Source organism: Malaclemys terrapin, chromosome 7 (genome assembly GCF_027887155.1).
Source record: "Malaclemys terrapin pileata isolate rMalTer1 chromosome 7, rMalTer1.hap1, whole genome shotgun sequence".
Lineage (NCBI taxonomy): Eukaryota > Metazoa > Chordata > Testudines > Emydidae > Malaclemys > Malaclemys terrapin.
This window is the reverse complement of record NC_071511.1, coordinates 83,824,799-83,848,238: the sequence shown is the minus strand read 5'-3', so window position 1 is coordinate 83,848,238 and position 23,440 is coordinate 83,824,799. Positions and strand designations below refer to the sequence as shown.

The 23,440-nt window shown below is 46.5% G+C and overlaps 1 protein-coding gene across 2 annotated transcripts in view; it reads right to left on the bottom strand.

Moving 5' to 3' along the window:
* TET1 (tet methylcytosine dioxygenase 1) overlaps positions 1–23,440 on the bottom strand; it is a 149,279-nt gene that overhangs the window by 64,658 nt on the left and 61,181 nt on the right. The gene's annotated exons all lie outside the window — the stretch shown is intronic.

Genomic DNA, 23,440 nt, shown 5'->3' with positions numbered 1-23,440 from the left:
TATCTGCTCCACCTGCATGAGGAATAATAGGAGAAATCTGCTCCTACATTTGTTCACAGGAGCGTGATTTTCTGAGGAAATGGTCCTCTAATAGTTTGGTTAGCTAGTTATTATCATCTCCTCTAAAACAGTGTATCCTGTTCATTTTTAATGTAACTCCTCTGAGTAGATATATATATTCTGATCTTAATAAATAATAACGAACACTAATACAGCTTAAAAGTTAGAGTATCCTCTCAGTCTCACTGTTAGAAAGAAGCTATATTATAAATGAAAGTTTGCGAAGGATTCTGGATAAATTGCATATGCTGGGCCAGGTTCTCTGGTTTGCTGTAATTTTGTAGGTAATGCAAAGTAACCTTAAGCTATTGGGAGATATCCAGTGAAGGCATCCTCCTGTGCAGGGGCAGGCGAAGTCTCTGCTAACCGCTCCCTACCCTGGCATCAGAGGAAGGAAGGTGTGTGTCTGGGTGTATGTGGGATGAGGAGGGTGCATGGCTGAGCAGAGTTCCACTATGTCTGATTCACCACTGGCCTAAGGCCTGTGAGGGACCTTGTACCAGTGGTGTAAATTTGGGCTGCTGTTGTGAAGTCCTCACTTGTGCCAGGGCCAGGCAGTGCCAAATCAGGGAGCTTCAACTGTATTGAGGCCCTTACCTTTACTGTAATATACCTTTATTACCTGTACTCCTGCTGAAAATGCTGAACTTTACTTTATATAATTTATCTCAACCACAGAGGGAAGAATGGTCTGGGTAATTGTAATTATATTATTGGCAATATTTTCACATTAATCTTCAATTTAGAAAGGGCTCCTAAGTCCTCACATAACAGGTTAGATTGTGATTTTGAAGTCATAGTCACAACTGGAGAGGATGCAGGCTCTCCATATCAATGGAAACCTCGCCCATACCTTCTCCCACACAAAGCAATTCTGGTTGATTCAGTAAAAATTCTTTCAAGAGAATATATCAGAGCAGCCACTTGTACACAATTTATCTAGGTTTAGTGTGTGCTCCCTTGCATACTAGCTTAGGGTTACCATATTTAATAAATAAAAAAAGCGGACACTCCTCGGACCCTGGCCCTGCCCCTTTCCCACCCCCCGGCCCCGCCCAACTCTGCCCACTGCCCGCCCCAATTCTGCCCATTCCCTGCCCCTTCCCCAAAGTCCCCGCCCTAACTCCCCTCCTCCCTCCCAGCCACACGAAAAGGGCTGCCCGAGCGCAACCGGTTTCACGGTTTGCCGGGAAGCCTCCAGACCCTGCGCCCCCGGCCGGCACTTCCCCAGCGCAGCTGGAGCCCGGGAGGGGAAGCACCCAGCCGGGGGCGCAGGGTCTGGAGGCTGCCCGGCAAACCGTGAAGCCGGTAGCGCTCGGGCTTCGGGCAGCCCCCAGGCCTCTGGACCCTGCGCCCCCGGCCGGGCACTTCCCCACCCGGGCTCCGACTGCTGTGCTCCTCCCCTGACTCTTCGGCTCTGTTTAAGAGCCAAGCTGCCTGAGCGCTACCGGCTTCGGGCAGCCCCCATGCTTCTGGACCCTGCGCCCCCGGAGCCCGGGAGAGGAAGTGCCCGGCTGGCGGCTGGGGTCCGGAGGCAAGGGGGCTGCCCGAAGCTGGAGCGCTCGCGCAGCTCGGCTCTTAAACAGAGCCAAAGAGTCAGGGGAGGAGCAGAGCAGCTGGAGCCCGGGAGGGGAAGTGCCCGGCTGGGGTCCGGAGGCAAGGGGGCTGCCCGAAGCCGGTAGCACTGGCTCAGGCAGCTTGGCTCTTAAACAGAGCCGAAGAGTCAGGGGAGGAGCAGAGCAGCCGCGGGAGAGGAAGTGCCCGGCCGGTATTTTTCCCAGACACGTTCGGCTTTTTGGCAATTCCCCCCAGATGGGGGTTTGATTACCAAAAAGCCGGACATGTCCAGGAAAAACCGGACATATGGTAACCCTATACTAGCTCCACCCCACTCGCCCATGTGGCATTTCCTTCTCCTTTTGAGGTGTTGGGCTGGTGCTTGAACTTTCCCAGCCTTTACACTCAGACAGTACAAAGATTAGGATTGCAATTGGTCTCTGTGAAGGGGCACAAGGGATTAAGGCTTCTTCCATCCCTTGCCCTACTTGCGAATCCATGGAAGGTCAGCCACAGGTAGACCCAAATAAAGCAAAACCACTGGCTGTACCCACTGACCAAAATGCTACTTTCCACTGAGATCGGACAGGATCACACTGCAACACTTAACAACACAAGAGTGAGCGCAAAAAACAATTTGTACATTATTAATTACAGAGATATGGGAAAATAAAAAAAACAATGTTAACCCTACTGCAAAACAACCTAACAAATTAAATTCATTTAGGCCCAATCTATACCAGTCCACATTAGTACAAAGTTCCAGTGAAGATCCACTACATCAGCATACAACAGGGCTTGCATTGCTCCTATTTACCCCAGTAAGCTATGGAAAAGAGGGAGCAAAGTGAGGAAGGGCTAGGTTTACAGTGTACATACATAATCAAACTGTGGAATTTACTGTTACCAGAAATCGAGGCAAACAGTTTTGAGAATTCAAAAAATGATATTGATATGAATATGTGTGCACTAATTTATCCTCGCTAGCTATTTAGGTCAAAAGTTACAAGGAAGCAACCTTCATGCTCCAGTACTTAAGGTGTATATTTACAGGGTTTAGGAATTATTTATGACATAGGAGTATTTACAGGGTGTTTCTGACTTCCCATAAACCATCGAATATAGGCCACTACAAGAGGAAAAATTCTGGAAAGAATTCTGAGCAATGATTTGCTTCAGTATGGAAGATCTTATATATTTATAACAGAGTAAATAATCGTGAACAATATAAACAGATTAAGAAGGATTTGGTTCTTTTAATTGATCGGGCTAGCCTGAGATAGCAAATCCTTCTGAATTACTAATGGAGTATTCTTAAAGCTATCTTCAAAACAGTGTAAGGATATTAGTTCAATAAAAGATATACGGTTGACTTTTTTATAATTCTTCAGAACTCTGGTAAACCTATGATTAGATATTAAAATTCTATTCACTAGTTTTTCTAATTTAATTGGCATAAATTGTTTCTGAAGTCTGTTAAGAAATCTGTTTCCACAACTATTCGGTCATCGCTCCAACAAGCCTGCCAATTTTCTGTATCTTCATAACATGAAATTCAATATATCTGCTGTCTTAGAGATTCAGTTTTTGATCAACTTTTGTCTTTAAACAGTTCCCTTCCTTCTCTTCCTCCATACTTGCAGGTGGAGAGTTGGCCAGTGAATATAAAGAATATGGAATCCTCAGTGGATTAGGGTAAAAGTTTATGATTTATCATTTTAGCTTTCCTTTTTTATCTTATTACTATTAACTTGTATTACAGTATTGTCCTGAATCATATCCAACCTCAGGGCTCCATTGTGTTAGGTGCTGTACCTACACACAGTAACAGAGTCCTTGCCTTAAAGAACTTGCAATCTAACAGACAAAACATATAAAAAGTCTTGACATTTTATTATGGAACTCTATGCTCTAGGAAGTTTTATCCCAGGCATAACCATAGTTCTTGGGACAGCTCTTTTCTGGAGCTCTAACAGTCATAACCCACTCTAAAAGGGACAAGGGAGAGTGGAGTGGAGGCAGGACTACGGTCTGCACAATCCTTGATAGGAAGACCCCCACCGTGGTGCAGTTCCACTCCACGAATTACTTACAGCTGTTCCTGAATGACAAAACTGACCTCCAAAACCTCTCTTCTCCTTTCCTTTGTAGTTAGTACAGGATTTCTCCAGCTAGTTCTGTTACTTTTAGACTCCTCTATGTAAAGCAGACTTTCTGTTATATTCTTAGTAATGCTGCTCAGATATTATGACTATAGTTTTGCTTTGCTTTCTTTCAGAGCACTATTCAAATGTCTCAAAGTATTTCTTCAAACAACAGAGGAAATTAACATTATCCAACACAAATAGTCTTGAAAGACATAATACAATGGAATTCTTCAAACTTTCCATATCAAATACTATAGTTTTCATCTTCTCCCATTGAACTGTATGATGGGCAGTGTCTTGTCTGCCTAACATGACCTGAATCAGCTACAGTAAGTTTATTTACCATTTAGTGTTATATAAATTATGCTTTAATCTTGTAATTTATGCTGTGTGAGAGTTAGCTTGTGAAAGGAGATAGGTCCCTTTACATAGTAATGAAACATTCTCTTCCAAAAAGCAATGAAGGGTATCAATAGGGCTGATTAAACTTTTTGTGAATGTCTTCGATACCTCCAGCTAGTTTTACATAGTCAAAGTGGGACAGAAAACCTTTAATTAAATGCACATCTGTGTTTCTGTGACAGCAGATAGGAAAGGAAACAAGAAGCGATATCAAAGATATAATGCCTGTATCATGAGGGGGACAAAGAGTCCTGTGGCACCTTATAGATTAACACACGTATTGGAGCAGGGGTTCTCAAACTGGGGGTCGGGACCCCTCGGGGGTCGCGAAGTTATTACATGGGGGGTTGCGAGCTGTCAGCCTCCACCCCAAACCCTGCTTGACCTCCAGCATTTATAATGGCATTAAATATATATTAAAAAGTGTTATTAATGTATAAGGGGGGGTCGCACTCAGAGGCTTGCTGTGTGAAAGAGGTCACCAGTACAAAAGTCTGAGAACCCCTGTATTGGAGCATAAGCTTTCGTGGGTGAATACCCACTTCGTCATACGCATGTGGTAGAAATTTCCAGAGGCAGGTATAGATATGCAGGCAAGAATCAGTCTAGAGATAACGAGGTTAGTTCAATCAGGGAGGATGAAGCCCTCTTCTAGCAGTTGAGGTATGAACACCAAGGGAGGAGAAACTGCTTTTGTAGTTTCTAGCCATTCACAGTCTTTGTTTAATCCTGAGCTGATGGTGTCAAATTTGCAAATGAACTGAAGTTCAGCAGTTTCTCTTTGGAGTCTGGTCCTGAAGTTTTTTTGCTGTAAGATGGCTACCTTCAAATCTGCTATTGTGTGTCCAGGGAGGTTGAAGTGTTCTCCTACAGGTTTTTGTATATTGCCATTCCTAATATCTGACTTGTGTCCATTTATCCTTTTACGCAGGGATAGTCCAGTTTGGCCGATGTACATAGCAGAGGGGCATTGCTGGCACATGATGGCCATGTATATTACATTGTTGGACGTGCAGGTGAATGAACCGGTGATGTGGCTGATCTGGTTAGGTCCTGTGATGGTGTCGCTGGTGTAGATATGTGGGCAGAGTTGGCATCGAGGTTTGTTGCATGGATTGGTTCCTGAGTTAGAGTTACTATGGTGCAGTGTGTGGTTGCTAGTGAGAATATGCTTAAGGTTGGCGGGTTGTCTGTGGGTGACGACTGGCCTGCCTCCCAATACGTCTGTTAGTGTATAAGGTGCCACAGGACTCTTTGTCGCTTTTTACAGATCCAGACTAACACGGCTACCCCTCTGATACTTGTATCAAGAGGGTATTCCTTGACACCGGGGACAGGAGGAGGAAGAACTTAGTACAGTGCACACAAACTTCCTAAAACTAAGCTGACATGCTAAAATAAGTCCTTTTTTGTTATTTCCCATGAGATTGTAGCCACAGACTGCCCTCATAAAAGATTGCTGCTGTTTCATTAAAAGCTTAGTATGTGGGGGAAGTGAGGCTGTCCCTAGTAAAGATGGCCAACCATTGCCTATTCTAGTTGGGAATGAAGCCAGCTGGCTACTAGGAAAGATGGCTGCCCTGTATGCTACATGTTTAGAAAAGTTTACTGCAAAGACTGACTATGATAATGTCAGAAAAACTCCACATATCAGAGTCTGTAATGTAAAACCTATAAGTGATGCTATTGGAGCTAACTTAGGGTATACACTAGAAACACTACAGTGACACAGTTGCAGTGCTGTAGCACAGATACTTACTACAGGGACAAAACGAGTTCCATCACTGTAGTAAACCCACCTCTCCAAGAGGCGGTAGCTAGATGACTGGAACAATTCTTCCATTGACCTACTGGTTTCTACACTAGGGCTTAGGTCAGCTTCATTACATCGCACAGGGTGTAAAATTTTTCACAGCTCTGAGCAATGTAGTTAAGCCAACCTGACTTTGCAGCGTATATCAGCCCTAAAATGCCTACGCTCATAATTTAAGATTGATATTACTATGAACCCAAAGAGTATTTTATAACGATCTTACAAGCAAAATTATGTTCTCTCAATTGTTTTATAAAACAAATTACAAGAAAAAAGTTCACTTTCTTGTACCATTTCACAGTTGTCTGTAGCTCTATTTTGCTAACCCAACTTCACATTGTCAATAAGCAGTTAATAACAAGGATTTAAACTCTATACTTAGCCAATAAATCTTAAGTGATCTAACTGTTTTAGGAATTCTAGGAGTGATACACTGACCAAGTTCTCTGTGACACAGAAAATAACAAGTTTAAAATCCTCTAGAATTCACTAATTCCGCTTATTTGCTACCTCCATGCAAAACCCCAGCGGCTTCTTCAAGACTTTTTAGTGTATATGGGCCCAAGCCAATGCACACTGAAATCAACAGAAGGGATTCATGGGAGGTGGATTATACCCATCTTGCGAGTATAACTCTTTTTTGTATCAGATACTCACAGAGCCTGATGTTGTGTCCACTGAAGTTAGTAACTACAGTGGTTCAGGATCAGGCCCAGAGTGAACTGCTCATGATCAACCTATACAGAAAATTAATCAGCAAAATATTTCACATAAATTAACTACAGTAAATCTTGATTTGCCATCAGACAAGGCTAAATTAATTGAGTAAATTATTTCCTATGAAAGATTCACTCAGCTCTTGTCACAAACACTGATAAGATAATGGAACCAATTGTGTTCACTACATACATCAATGGCCTGCAATAAAGAATGTGCAGTAATGTCATGTTGCTTCTACTATACAATTGGGCTAGCAGTTCAGACAAACAAGGACAAACAATTCAGAATGACTAAGATCAGGAATACTGGCATTAAATGCTTTACCTTACATTTCTTCATACTGAATTGATAATGACTTTAAGTACAAAAAAGCAAGTAAAAGGGATGCATTCACCTTGGCAATATGGCACAGAACAAGGAGATAGTAGCTGATCACATATTTATTACACATACAATTTTGAAATCTTAGGCAAAATTCTGACCTGGAGTATGTAATAAGCCAACACAATTTGATGAATAAACAGAAGTCACAAAAATGCAAGTCTCTGGAAGTTATTCTGTCCGTGTATAAGAATATAATGAGCCCAATGTTTACATTGCTACACACAATTTAGCTCATTTGATTAGAAAAACAGCATTACAGGTACTGCTGACAGCAGCCAAAGTGCTAATGGACATTATGGTCCTACTGAAGTCAATAGGAAATGGAAATTCCTTATTCTTGTCCACTCAGAGTTAAATATGATCTATGACTAAATTTTTAAATTTAGTTTTCTCTCATCACATTCACAACATTATTTGCTTCATGGTGAGTAATGGTACGTTGTGACTGTGATTGGTGGAGAATAGTGCAAACATTTTATATAAATAGACAAATTTTACAACAAAATTTCTTCTGCCATGTTCAAATCCCAAATATAGCCACTTTCCGTGAACATTTTGCATTGAGAATATAAATTGTAAAGTCTGATACTAAGTATCTGAACTGAAAATAGTATATTTTATATGGGATGGAACTCTACTTAATAACAGAGGGAAGAGGTTCCTAAAACTGCTCTCCAGAACCTTTGCACAGTGGCAGTTAAACTAGCCAGACAAGGATCAGAACGCAAAGGCAGGTTTACGTGATTGGGGACTCCTTACTGAGGAGGTTAGACAGGCCTGTGACCAGGGCGGACCCAGAGAACAGAAGGGTGTGCTGTCTACCGGGCGCTAAGATACGAGATGTGGACCTGCAGCTGAAAAGCATCCTAAAAGGAGCAGGTAAGAACCCCTTGATCATCCTTCATGTAGGAACGAATGACACGGCTAGGTTCTCGCTAGAGAGAATCAAGGGAGATTATGCCAGGCTGGGGAAGACGCTTAAGGAAATCGAGGCTCAGATCATATTCAGTGGGATTCTGCCTGTTCCTAGAGAAGGGCAGCAAAGGGGTGACAGGATTGTGATGATAAATAGTTGGCTAAGGGAGTGGTGCTATAAAGAGGGCTTTGGGATGTATGGCCACTGGGAGGCTTTCGGGGACAGAAAACTGTTCTCACGGGACGGACTTCACCTGAGTAGGGAAGGAAATAGACTTCTGGGAGGGAGGCTGGCTCATCTCATCCAAAAAACTTTAAACTAGGAATTTGGGGGAGACGGTCGGGAGATGTCCAGTTAATCTCCACACCAGATTATAACATTGAGAGGGAGGACAATGAGATAAGAACAGATACAGCCGGGGGGAAGAGATTGGACATAAGGAGGAGGGGGGGGATGGATACTAGACTAATAGGTCATACTAGCAGTACGGTGTCCATACCAAATGGGATAACGAATGTGAGAGAGGCCAAACGGCATAAATTAAGATGTTTATACACCAATGCGAGAAGCCTAGGTAACAAAGCCTAGGTAACAAAATGGAGGAATTGGAGCTCCTGGTCCGAGAAATGAAACCGGATATCATAGGAATAACTGAAACGTGGTGGAACGGTAGTCATGACTGGAGTACAGGTATGGAAGGGTATGTGCTGTTTAGGAAAGACCGGATCAAAGGTAAAGGTGGGGGAGTAGCATTGTATGTCAATAATGAAGTAAACTGTAAAGAAATAATAAGTGATGGAATAGATAAGACGGAGTCTGTCTGGGCAATACTCACATTGGGTAAAAGAACTACTAGAGCCTCCCCTGGGATAGTGCTTGGGGTGTGCTATAGACCGCCTGGATATGGACAGAGAACTCTTTAACGTTTTTAGGGAAGTAAATACTAATAGGAACTGTGTAATCATGGGAGACTTTAACTTCCCGGATATAGATTGGGGAACAAATGCTAGTAACAATAATAGGGCTCAGATTTTCCTAGACGTGATAGCTGATGAATTCCTTCATCAAGTAGTTGCTGAACCGACGAGGGGGGATGCCATTTTAGATTTGGTTTTGGTGAGTAGTGAGGACCTCGTTGAGGAAATGGTTATAGGGGACAACCTTGGCTCGAGTGATCATGAGATAATTCGGTTTAAACTAAATGGAAAGACTAACAGAATTAAATCAGAGACTAAGGTTTACAATTTCAAAAGGGCTAACTTTAATAAATTAAGGGGACTGGTTAGGGAAATGGATTGGACTAACATATTTAGGGATCTAAAGGTGGAAGGCGCCTGGGATTATTTCAAGTTGAAGTTGCAGGAGCTGTCGGAGGCCTGTATCCCGAGAAAGGGAAAACGGTTCGTAGGCAGGAGATTTACACCGAGCTGGATGAGCAAGCGTCTCAGAGGGGTCATTAAGAAAAAACAGAAAGCGTACAGGGAGTGGAAGATGGGAGGGATCAGCAAAGAAACCTACCTTATTGAGGTCAGAGCATGTAGAGATGGAGTGAGAAAAGCCAAAAGCCGTGTAGAGTTGGACCTTGCAAGGGGAATTAAAACCAATAGTAAGAGCTTTTATAGCCATATAAATAGGAAGAAAACAAAGAAAGAAGAAGTGGGACCGCTTAAGACTGTAGATGGAGTGGAGATTAAAGATAATCTAGGCATGGCACAATATCTAAAGGAATATTTTGCATTGGTATTTAGTGAGGCTAATGAAAGGCTGAGGAATAGTGGAAGCGAGACGCATGGGAATAAAGGAGTGGGGATTGACATTACTGTATCCGAGGTAGAAGCCAAACTCGAACAGCTTAACGGGACTAAATTGGGCGGACCGGATGATCTTCATCCGAGAATATTAAAGGAACTGGCACGAGAAATTGCAAGCCCGTTAGCGATCATTTTTAATGAATCTGTGAACTCGGGGGTGGTACCGTTTGACTGGAGAATAGCTAATGTGGTTCCTATTTTCAAGAAGGGGAAAAAAAGTAACCCGGGTAACTACAGGCCTGTTAGTTTAACATCTGAAATATGCAAGGTCTTGGAAAAAATTTTGAAGGAGAAAGTAGTTAAGGACCTTGAGGTCAATGCCAATTGGGACAAATTACAACACGGTTTTATGAAAGGTAGATCGTGCCAAACCAACCTGATCTCCTTCTTTGAGAAAGTAGCAGATTATTTAGATAAAGGAAATGCAGTGGATCTAATATACCTCGATTTCAGTAAAGCGTTTGATACGGTACCGCATGAGGAATTATTGGTTAAATTAGAAAAGATGGGGATCGATATGAAAATCCAAAGGTGGATAAAGAACTGGTTAAAGGGGAGACTGGTTAAAGGGTCGTACTAAAAGGTGAACTGTCAGGTTGGAGGGAAGTTACCAGTGGAGTTCCTCAAGGTTCGGTTTTGGGTCCGATTTTATTTAATCTATTCATTACTGACCTCGGAACCAAATGTAGGAGTGGGCTGATAAAGTTTGCGGATGACACAAAGTTGGGAGGTATTGCCAATTCGGAGAAGGATCGGGATATCCTGCAGGGAGATTTGGATGACCTTGTAAAATGGAGTAATAGTAATAGGATGAAATTTAATAGTGAGACATGTAAGGTTATGCATTTAGGGATAAATAACAAGAATTTTAGTTATAAGCTGGGGACGCATCAGTTGGAAGTAATGGAAGAGGAGAAGGACCTCGGAGTCCTGGTTGATCGCAGGATGACTATGAGTCGGCAATGTGATGTGGCCGTGAAAAAAGCTAATGCGGTCTTGGGATGCATTAGGCGAGGTATTTCTAGTAGGGATAAGGAGGTGCTGGTTCCGTTATACAAGGCACTGGTGAGACCTCATTTGGAGTACTGTGTGCAGTTCTGGTCTCCCATGTTTAAAAAGGATGAAATCAAACTGGAATGGGTACAGAGAAGGGCCACTAGGATGATCCGAGGAATGGAAAATCGGTCATATGAAAGGAGACTTGAGGAGCTCGGTTTGTTTACCTTAACCAAAAGAAGGCTGAGGGGGGATATGATTGCTCTCTTTAAATATATCAGAGGGATAAATACCAGGGAGGGAGAGGAATTATTTCAGCTCAGTACTAATGTGGACACGAGAACGAATGGATATAAACTGGCCGTCGGGAAGTTTAGGCTTGAAATTAGACGAAGGTTTCTAACCATCAGAGGGGTGAAGTTTTGGAACAGCCTTCCGAGGGATACGGTGGGGGCGAAAGATCTCTCTGGCTTTAAGATTAAGCTTGATAAGTTTATGGAGGGGATGGTTTGATGGGATAAAGTGATTTTAGTCAATAGGTCAATGATGTGCCATCGCTGGTAATTAGTAACAATGGTCAATGATGGGATATTAAAAGTTACTACAGAGAACTTTTCCAGAGGGTCTGGCTAGAGAATCTTGCCCGCATGCTCGGGGTTCAGCTGATCGCCATATTTGGGGTCGGGAAGGAATTTTCCTCCAGGAGGTTTTTCGCCTTCCTCCGCAGTATGGGGCAGGGGTCGCTTGCTGGAGGATTCTCAGCGATTTGAAGTCTTTAAATCATGATTTGGGGACTTCAACAGCTGAGTCAAGGGAGAGAATTCTTCCAGGAGTGGGTGGGTCAGCTTTTGTGGCCCGCATCATGCGGGAGGTCAGACTAGATGATCATAATGGTCCCTTCTGACCTTAGAGTCTCTGAGTCTATGAGAACGCTCTCATACTAACTAGAGCCAAAAGCTGAACCTCACACTTAAAGAATTCACTATTGCACCATGTAAGACTCACTGGTTTTACAGATTAGGAAATATTGCATTATACAATAAATAGGGCTGTCAATTAATCGCAGTTAACTCAGGTGTACAGTGCTCACTTTATATTATTATTTTTATTACAAATATTTGCACTGTAAAGAAGACAAACAAAAGATATAGTATTTTTCAATTCGCCTCATACAAGTATTATAATGCAATCTCTTTATCGTGAATGCAACTTATAAATGTAAAATTTTTTTTTACATAACTGCACTCAAAAACAAAACAATGTAAAACTTTAAAGCCTACAAGTCCACTCAGTTCTACTTCTTGTTCAGCCAATCGCTAAGATAAACAAGTTTGTTTACATTTAAGGGAGATAATGCTGCCCTCTTCTTATTTACAATGTTATCTGAAAGTGAGAACAGGAGTTCGCATGGCACTGTTGAAGCCAGTGTTGCAAGGTATTTACATGCCAGATGTGCAAAACATTCATATGTCCCTTCATGCTTTGACCACCATTCCACTGTACATTTTGTATTCTGTGTTGTAACTGAAATCAATATATTTAAAAATGTAGAAAACATCCAAAATATTTAAATAAATAGTATTCTATTATTAACAGTGTAAATAAATTTAAATTAAATTAATCATAACTATTTTTTTTATCATTTGACAGCCCTCGTTGATGAGAAATATCAATTCCTGTGGGGTCCATTTCCCCTAAGCTGTGAGATTTGGAAGTGTGCGTCCCAGCCTATCAGAGAGACATCTGTAGTAATGATCCTTGTGGGAGTAGGCTGCAAGAATGGAACTCCCCCACATCCCTTTTGTGGATCCTTCCACCAGTTTAGAGAATCGAGGACCCTCCAAGCTACAGACGCCTGCCTGGACAGACTGTGGTTGTTCGAGTGTAGACAGTTCTCAGCCATTCCTGAAGATACCAGGAATGTAGTCTTGCTAAGGGTGTCACAAACGTACTGGCTGCCATATGGCCCAGAAATTTCAGGCAAGCCCTGTGTTGTTTGTGGGCTCTGTTGAATTGTGAAATGAGGCTGGACATTGTGGCAAATCTGTCCTTTGACAAGTATGTTCTGGCAGTGGAAGAGTCCAGAGGGGCCCCAATGAAGTCTATTAGCTGGGTGGGTGTGAGGGCAGACTTTTCCTTGTTGATGCAAAGGCCTAGTGAGTGGAACAGAGAGAGGGCTGTGCTGGTTGCTATCTGTACCTCAAGAAATGAGCAATTTTTCAGGAGCCATTCATCCAGTAGGGAAAGATAATTATTCCCATCTGGCAAAGATGGGATGTGGTGGCCAAGAGAACTTTGGTAAAGACCCTTGGGGAGGTGGAAAAGCCAAAAGGTAGGACATGATACTGGTAGTGGTCCCAGCCACTCACAAAACATAGGAAACTTCTGTGCAAGGGGTGTATGGTGATATGAAAATAAGTGTCCTGAAGGTTGAGGTGACAAACCAATCCCCCAGATCCAAAGACAGAATTATCACTGCTAGGGTTACCATCCTGAAGCAATGAGAGCAGACAAAGGTGTTCAAGGTCCTGAGATCCAGAACTGGTCTCCCACCCATCCCCTCTCCCCAGATTTTCTATGGGATGAGAAAGTATCAGGAATAGAACCCTTTTCTGACTAAATCTGGGGGAACACATTCGATCGCTCACAGTGTTAGGAGGTATCAGAGGGGTAGCCGTGTTAGTCTGAATCTGTAAAAAGCAACAGAGGGTCCTGTGGCACCTTTGAGACTAACAGAAGTATTGGGAGCATAAGCTTTCGCGGGTAAGAACCTCACTTGCATCTGAAGAAGTGAGGTTCTTACCCACGAAAGCTTATGCTCCCAATACTTCTGTTAGGCCTGGTCTACACTACGGGTTTAGGTCGACTTTAGCAGCGTTAAACCGAATTAAGCCTGGACACGTCCACACAACGAGGCCCTTTCTTTCGACTTAAAGGGCCCTTTAAACCGGTTTCTTTACACCACCTCCGACGAGGGGATTAGCGATAAAACCGGCCTTTGCGGGTCGGAATTGGGGTAGTGTGGACGGAATTCGATGTTATTGGCCTCCGGGAGCTATCCCACAGTGCTTCATTGTGACCGCTCTGGACAGCGCTCTCAACTCAGATGCACTGACCAGGTAGACAGGAAAAGACCCGCGAAGGTTTGAATTTCATTTCCTGTTTGCCCAGCGTGGAGAGCACAGGTGACCACGCAGAGCTCATCAGCACAGGTAACCATCATGGAGTCCTCCCAGGATCGCAAAAGAGCTCCAGCATGGACCGAACGGGAGGTACGAGATCTGCTCGCCATATGGGGAGATGAAGCAGTGATATCTGAACTCCGTAGCAGTAAAAGAAATGGAAAAGTATTAGAAAAGATCTCCAAGGCCATGAAGGACCGAGGCCATAACAGGGACACACAGCAGTGCCGCGTGAAAATTAAGGAGCTACGGCAAGCCTACCACAAAGCCAGAGAAGCAAACGGAAGGTCCGGGGCAGAGCCGCAAACTTGCCGCTACTACGCGGAGCTGCATGCGATCCTAGGCGGTGCAGCCACCACTACCCCAACCGTGTGCTATGACTCTCTCACTGGAGAAACACACAGGGAAGACGGTTCGGGGAACGAGGAAGATGACGATGGAGGTACTGTAGGTAGCTCACAGCAGCAAGGAAGCGGAGAAACCGGTTTCCCCAACAGCCAGGATATGTTTGTGACCCTGGACCTGGAACCAGTAACCCCCGAACTCACCCAAGACCCTCAGGGCACACAGGAGACCTCTGGTGAGTGTAACTTTGTAAATATTTGGAAACATTACAAAAAAAAAGCAAGCAAGTCTGTTAACGTGTATGGGGATGGAGCGGAAATCCTCCAGGGACATCTCCAGAAAGCTCTCCTGGTTGAAATGGGGTGATTTTATTAAGGGGGACATTCAGAGGCGCCCGTTCCTGCTCTTCTGACCAGAAATGTTCCCCGCTGTAAACCACGCGGTGGGGGGGAGGGGTGAAGTGATCATCCCAGAGAATCGTGTGTGTGTGTGGGGGGGGGGTGGTTTACTTGTGTTTGTGCCGCATGTTAACCGGGAAACCGCAGCCCCCTCCTTTTACATTGAAACCCCATTTTAAATGGACAACCCAATTCATCCTTGATATGGGAAATGCGCTGCTGTTTGCAACCTTTCCCGCATGTTAAGAAGGTTAAAAAAGCCAAAACACTGTGGCCTACGATGGCTGCCTGCAAGCCGAAATATGCGACCTTGTAATGAAAGAGTGTACCCATTGTTCCCTAAAATGTGTCTTTTTTAACCACCTCTCCCTTCTCCTCCACCAGCTGCAAATGTTTCTCCTTCGCAGAGGCTCGTGAACATTAGAAAGAGAAAACGTAAGACGAGGGACGAGATGTTCACGGAGCTGCAGATGTCCGCCCAGGCTGATAGAGCACAGCAGAATGCGTGGAGGCAGTCAATGTCGGAGATGAGAAAAGCCCAATATGAACGAGAGGAGAGGTGGCGGGCTGAATCGCGGGAAGAACAGAGCAAGTGGCGGGCTGAAGACGATAGGTGGCGTCAGCTTGCAGACAGATGGCAAGAGGCAATGCTCCGTCTGCTGGAGCATCAAAGTGATATGCTCGAGCGTATGGTTGAGTTGCAGGAAAGGCAGCAGGAGCAGAGACTGCCGCTACAGCCACTGTGTAACCAACAGCCCTCCTCCCCAAGTTCCATAGCCTCCTCACCAAGACGCCCAAGAACACGGTGGGGGGGCCTCCGTCCACCCAGTCACTCCACCCCAGATGATCGCCCAAGCATCAGAAGGCTGGCCTTCAATAAGTGTTAAAGTTTTAAAATGCAGTGTGTCCTTTTCCATCCCTCCTCCCCCACCCATCCCAGGCTACCTTGGCAATTATCCCCCTACCTCTGTAAGGAACTAATAAAGAATGCATGAATGTGAAAAAAACAATGACTTTATTGCCTCTGCAAGCGGGAGGGGAGGGTGGGGTGGGGTGGGGTGGTTGGTTTACAGGGAAGTAGAGTGAACCGGGTCGGGGGGGGGGGGGGGGTTGGAGGGTTCATCAAGGAGAAACAAACAGAAGTTTCACACAGTAGCCTGGCCAGTCACAAAACTCGTTTTCAAAGCTTCTCTGATGCGCACCGCGCCCTGCTGTGCTCCTCTAACCGCCCTGGTGTCTGGCTGCGCGTAATCAGCGGCCAGGCGAGTTGCCTCAACCTCCCACCCCGCCATAAAGGTCTCCCCCTTACTCTCACAGATATTGTGGAGCGCACAGCAAGCAGCAATAACAATGGGGATATTCTTTTCGCTGAGGTCTGAGCGAGTCAGTAAGCTGCGCCAGCGCGCTTTTAAACGTCCAAATGCACATTCCACCACCATTCGGCACTTGCTCAGCCTGTAGTTGAACAGGTCCTGACTCCTGTCCAGGCTGCCTGTGTACGGCTTCATGAGCCATGGCATTAAGGGGTAGGCTGGGTCCCCAAGGATCACGATAGGCATTTCAACATCCCCAATGGTCACTTTCTGGTCCGGGAAGAAAGTCCCTTCCTCCAGCTTTCGAAACAGAGCAGAGTTCCTGAAGACGCGAGCATCATGTACCTTTCCCGGCCATCCCACGTTGATGTTGGTGAAACGTCCCTTGTGATCCACCAGGGCTTGCAGCAGCATTGAAAAGTACCCCTTGCGGTTTACGTAGTCGGTGGCTTGGTGCTCCGGTGACAAGATAGGGATATGGGTTCCGTCTATGGCCCCGCCACAGTTTGGGAATCCCATTTCAGCAAAACCATCCACTATTGACTGGACGTTGCCCAGAGTCACTACCCTTGCTATCACCAGGTCTTTCATTGCCCTGGCAAATTGGATCACAGCAGCCCCCACCGTAGATTTGCCCACTCCAAATTGATTCCCGACTGACCGGTAGCTGTCTGGCGTTGCAAGCTTCCACAGGGCTATCGCCACTCGCTTCTCAACTGTGAGGGCTGCTCTCATCTTGGTATCCTGGCGTTTCAGGGCAGGGGAAAGCAAGTCACAAAGTTCCATGAAAGTGGCCTTACGCATGCGAAAGTTTCGCAGCCACTGGGAATCGTCCCATACCTGCAGCACGATGCGATCCCACCAGTCTGTGCTTGTTTCCCGGGCCCAGAATCGGCGTTCCACGGTATCAACCTGCCCCAGTGACACCATGATTTCCACATTGCTGGGGCCTGTGCCTTGTGAGAGGTCTATGTCCATGTCAATTTCCTCATCACTCTCGTCGCCACGCTGCAATCGCCTCCTCGCCTGGTCCGGGTTTCGCCTTGGCATGTTCTGGCTCTGCATATACTCCAGGACAATGCGCGTGGTGTTCATAGTGCTCATAATTGCCGCGGTGATCTGAGCGGGCTCCATGATCCCAGTGCTAGCTATGGCGCCTGGTCAGAAAAAAGGCGCGAAAGTAGTATCTGATGGACCAGGAGAAGGAGGGCGGGAGGGAGGGAGGGAGGGAGGGCCGAGTGACGACATGGCGTACAGGTACAGGAACAGGGAGAAACACAAACAACTGTCACACAGAATGGTCCCCCCAAAGATTAAACTGGAAACCCTGGGCTTAGCAGGCCGTTGATTTCACGGAGGAAGGGGAAGCAAATGAACACAGAACAAATCTATTTTTTACATCTTAAGGTGGCAGCCGACGCTGCAGCATGAGTGACAGCCATACCAGTACGATGACGATGGGTACCAATCATAATATACCATCATCTGCCAAAAGGCAAGGGGCTGCTGCTGTGTAGCAATGCAGCCCCACGTCTGCCAGCCCCACGTCCGCCAGCACCCAGCATCGCCCTCGGCCTCTTCTGGGTGCTTAGCAGACAATATTGGGCAATTGGCAGAAAATAGTATATTACGACTGGTAACCGTCATCATCAAAACAGTAGCATGTCTGCCCAGGTGGCCATGATTGACAGCCATACCAGTATGACGACGACGGGTACCAGTCATAATATACCATTGCCTGCAAGGGGCTGGTGCAATGCAGCCCTACGGCTGCCAGCCCCACGGCTATCACTCATGCTACACCGTCTACCGCCAAAAGGCAGTTAGCAGCTGCTGCTGTGTAGCAATGCAGTCCCACGTCTGCCGGCACCCAGAGGACATATGGTGACGGTGAGCTCAGCTGAGCTGAGCGGGCTCCATGCTTGCCGTGGTATGTTGTCTGCACAGGTAACCCAGGTAAAAAGGCGCGAATCTATTGTCTGCCGTTGCTGTGACGAGGGGGGAGGGGCCTGACGACATGTACCCAGAACCGCCCGCGACACTGTTTTGCATCATCCGGGCATTGGGATCTCAACCCAGAATTCAAAGAAAAGGCGCGAACCGCTTCTCGGCTCTCTGAGCTGTGGCGCAAACGTAGTATCTGACGGCCTAGGGGAAGGAGGGAGGGGGGCCGAGTGACGACATGGCGTACAGGCACAGGGAATTAAAATAAAGAACGGTGGCTGTGCATCAGGGAGAGACACAAACAACTGTCACAGACTGGTCCCCCCCAAAGATTAAACTGAAAACCCTGGGTTTAGCAGGCCGTTGATTTGACGGAGGGAGGGGGAAGCAAATGAATACAGAGCAAATCTATTTTTTTACATCTTAAGACGACGGTGCAGCGTGACTGATAGCCCTCGGCATCTTTCTGGGTGCTTGGCAGCAAATACGGGGCGGTGTATGACGATGGTCTTCAGGCCTATTGCACGAGCTGCTGCTCAGGGAAGACTCTGCTAACGTGCGATGACCCGACTTGTAATAGGCCGGCTAACAGTCGTAATATACCATTTACTGCCAAAAGGCAAGCCCCACGGCTGCCAGCACCCAGATCGCCGATGAAGGCTACCAGTCTACTGCACCATCTACCGCCAAAAGGCAGTTAGCAGCTGCTGCTGTGTAGCAATGCAGTCCCACGTCTGCCGGCAACCAGAGGACATATGGTGACGGTGAGCTCAGCTGAGCTGAGCGGGCTCCATGTTGTCTGCACAGGTAACCCAGGTAAAAAGGCGCGAATCTATTGTCTGCCGTTGCTGTGACGGGGGAGGGAGGGGCCTGACGACATGTACCCAGAACCGCCCGCGACACTGTTTTGCATCATCCGGGCATTGGGATCTCAACCCAGAATTCCAAGGGGCGGCAGAGACTGTGGGAACTGTGGGATAGCTGTGGGATAGCTACCCATAGTGCAATGCTCCGGAAGTCGACGCTAGCCTCGTACTGTGGACGCGGTCCGCCGACTAGAGCACCTAGAGCATTTTATTGTGTGGACACACACAATCGGCTGTATACAACCGATTTCAATAAAACCGGCTTCTATAAATTCGAACTAATTTCGTAGTGTAGACATACCCTTAGTCTCAAAGGTGCCACAGGACCCTCTGTTGCTTTTTTTAGTGTTAGGAGGGATTGTAAGAAGGGTACCTGAAGAGGGACGGGATAGCGAGGGGCATGAAGTAAGGACGAGAACTGGATGGAATAACCTGTAGAAATCACCTCCAAGATCCACCTGTCTGAGGTGATGAGCCCCCAGGAAGATAGAAAATGAGAGATGATCCCCATAAAGGTGGAGGGGGGAAAGGTACAGCATAGGATCCAAACTAGGAGAGTGTTCATGACCCACAACCAATGGGTCAAAGGGGTTGTTTTGAGGATGTCACTTTCTGAGAGTTCACTGTAGAGCAGTGGTTCTCAAACTTTTGTAATGGTGAGCCCTTTCACAGTGCAAGCCTCTGAGTGTGACCCCCCTATATTTAACACCATTATAAATGCCGGAGGCAAAGAGGGGTTTGGGGTGGAGGCTAACAGCTCGGGAGCCCCCCATGTAATAACCTCACGATCCCCTGAGGGGTCCCGACCTCCAGTTTGAGAACCCCTACAGAGGTTGGTCCTTTCTTAGTGAACCTGGGCTTCTTCCTAGAGAGTTCAGCTGTTCTCATGTGCTGGTAGTGGAATGTGCAAGACCACTGAGTCATCTGCAATCTACTGTATTTTTCCCTTTGCCGCAGGTGGCCCAGAGAGCATAGTGTGACCTGAGAATCTTTAAGAGAATGAAGTGACACGTGGCATCACTAAGGGCCCCTCAAAGGGAAGATCCTTGAGGGTAAGTAGGCTCCAGGAGGTGAGCTAGTCCTGGTTGAGCGTGTCTCTTGGAACCCCTCAGCAATGATGATTCATGCTCTCCCATAATTCAAAGGACCTAATGGAGTAGGAGCCTGGATGGTGCTGGGGACTCTGGATAGAGACCCTCAGGAGTCAGTATGTCAGGTGGCTCTGGAGGCAGTACTGAAGTGTGATCAGTATGCCTTCAATGTCTGGCTACAGAAGACAATACTGATGACAATTTTGGCTTGGCTCTGGAGTCCTTGAGTTTCAAAGGCACTGAGTCCGGTGCTGATGCCAGGGCCACTCTAAGCTGTTTCCCTGATTGCTTCTGGGTATGCAGCATAGTCTTCTTAGCTGGTGCTGTGGCCTTGGTACTGGAGGGGACGGACCTTCAGCTGTATCCATGTGAGAACACTAGGTCTCCTGAGACCCAGGTCAATAGGGTGACTTTCCCATTCTCTTATCCCATTCTGGAAAAAGGGGTCTTTTCTTCTTTGAGGGTTCAGACGGTGTTGAAGGACCCCCAGGGTCTTTGGTTAACCTCGCAGCAGAGATGGTTGCCAGGGCTTTCTGAGCAACTGAATTCAAAGTACAAGGGGTGAATCAGACCCCCCCGAGTCTCACAGAGTGCTTTACCAACAGGAGTTTTAGTCTGTCCTCCCTCAGTTTCTTAGATCTGCTTTAAAACCTGAGCAAATCTTACATTTGGAAAGGATGCGAGTCTGACCCTAGGCCAGTGGCTCTCAACCTTTCCAAACTACTGTACTCCTTTCAAGAGTCTGATTTGTCGTCAGTACCCCCAAATTTCACCTCAATTAAAAACTACTTGTTTTCAAAATCAGACATAAAAAAGACGTGTCACAGCACACTATTACTGAAAAATTGCTTACTTTCGCATTTTTACCATATAAATATTGTACTTACATTTCAGTACATAGTATATAGAGCAGTATAAACAAGTCACTGTCTGTATGAAAGTATAGTTTGTACTGAGTTTGCTAGTGCTTTTTATGTAGCCTGCTATAAAATTAGGCAAATATCTGAGTTGATGTAACCCCTGGAAGACCTAAGTGTACCCCAGGTATGCATAACCCTGGTTGAGAACCACTGACCTAGGCAGTAGAGGCAACTTGAATGTCCATTGCCATGGGAGGGGAAAGACGTATGGCTGATCTGGCAGGGTTTGAAGCCCAGAGTGTTGGGCATAACCCATATACAAGGCTGCAGATCAAGGCCCAGATTGGGCAAAAGAAAAAGGGAAGGGAATGCCCCACCCTCCTCCTCAAAGCATAAACTGTGCTGAAGAAACAAAGAAAAAGAAAGAAAATACCAAAGAAAAGAGAGGAAGATTAAGTGAGAGAGATAGCAAGCTGCATAGTTAGATAACAGACACCGCGACGCTCTGTCTCAAGCCACAGGCAGTAGAGAAGTAACTGGAGGGACGGTGGGTCTGCCCACTCTCTATATACCAGAGGTGGGCAAACTACGGCCCACAGGCCACATTCAACCCACGGGACCCTCCTGTCCGGTAGGCTAGCCCCCAGCCCCTCCCCTGCTGTTCCCCCTCCCCCGGAGCCTCAGCCCGCTCTGCCGCTGGCGCAATGCTCTGGGCAGTGGGGCTGCGAGCTCCTGGGGCATCACAGCTGCAGAGCCAGGGCCTGACCCGGTGCTCTCTGCTGCGCAGTGGCGTGGCTGGCTCCAGGGGCTCTGGGCAGTGCAGCTGTAACGCCGCCAGCCACCGGTGCTCCAGGCTGCGCGGTAAGGGGGCAGGCGGGGTTGGATAGAGGGCAGGGGAGTTTGGGGTGGTGGTCAGGGGGTGGGGGTGTGAATGGGGGCAGGGGTTCCCAGGGGGCAGTCAGGAAGGGGGGGTTGAAGTGGCTGGGGGGCAGTCAAGGGCAGGGGTTCTGGGGGCGGTCAGGGGACGGAGAAGGGATGGTTGGATGGGGCAGGGTCCCGGGGGGGGGGGGGGCAGTCAGGAAGGAGAGGGAGGGTTGGATGGGGCAGTGGGGGGCAGGCAGGGGCAGGGGTTCTGGGGGCAGTCAGGAAGGAGCGGGGAGGGGGGTTTGGATGAAGCGGCGGGGGGCAGTCAGGAAGGAGCTGCGGGGGGGGGGTGGAGGTTGGATGGAGCGGCGGGGGGCAGTCAGGGGCAGAGGTTCCGGGAGCGGTCAGGAATGAGAGGAGGGGTAGGATGGGGTGGCGGGGGGCAGTCAGGGGTGGGAGTTCCGGGGCGGTCAGGGGACAGGGAACAGGGGGTTGGATGGGGCAGGAGTCCCGGGGAGGCCATCAGGGGGCAAGAAGCAGGAGGGGTCAGATAGGGGGTGGTGCTGGGCCACACCTGGCTCTTTGGGGAGGGACAGCCTCCGCTAACCGGCCCTCCATACAATTTGGGAAATCTGATACGGACCTCAGGCCAAAAAGTTTGCCCGCCCCGCTACATACCCTCGTATCGGAGCACAAGGGTGTTTAGGGTGCAGGGGTAGACCCATGGACACTGCTGATGAATGCATTTCCTGATGTGAAGTACCCACAGGGACACGATTTGAAGAAGAATATTTATTTTCCTCCATGAAAAGAACTTTATAATCTTTTTTGGGGTCCTCAATTCACTTAAAATTGATTAAATTTAAAACATCACATGCACATGTAATGAGGAACACTTGCTGTGCTAAGTCTAAAAAAATGATTTGGTAATTCCAAAATTATAAGTAATATACGCTTAACATACAATACTGCTCATGCACAGTATATAAATCTCTACATTTTTGTTGCACAGTCACAGTATTATTATATATCAGAGGGGTAGCCGTGTTAGTCTGGATCTGTAAAAAGCAACAGAGTGTCCTGTGGCACCTTTAAGACTAACAGATGTACTGGAGCATAAGCTTTTGTGGGTGAATGCCCACTTCGTCAGATGCATGTTATATATTATTATATATACTTTATCTTCACTATTTCAGCTATGAAATTAATTTCTAAGTCTACCACTGATTACATAGACCTGAATGTCACAATGAAAATATTTCTAAAACCACCTCCATTAAGATTTCCAAAATCTAGTGGCAAGACTTCTGCCTACATCAACCGTTCCAGCAAAAATAAAGACAACTAGCTCTTTCCTGAAACTTGTCTCTGTTACCACATTTCCTGGCTCCCATAAAACAATAAGTGATACAAGTCATAGGGTAAAAACTAAATGCTATAGCATCTACATTTCCGAGATCCGAGTTCACTTCCTCAAAGATAGTAGTGAGTGCTACGGTATCTCAACGCTGCACTTCTTTATCCACTTCCACCACACTTTGTTTGTTATCTTCAGGCACTCACAGAACTGAAAGGTGGTTTTAAAATGTCATTGCATAGCTTTCCATCTCTCCTGAGCAACCATGCCTTCCTTTATCTCTTTTACTCACAGTATCTTTCTTCACTAGGGACTCTACCTTCCAAAAACTGTCATGATCCTCCTTTTCTTGATTTGGTCACTTCTCCTTTGAGCACCTTTCTGTCTTTCTGTAGTGTAAACTACATTACCACA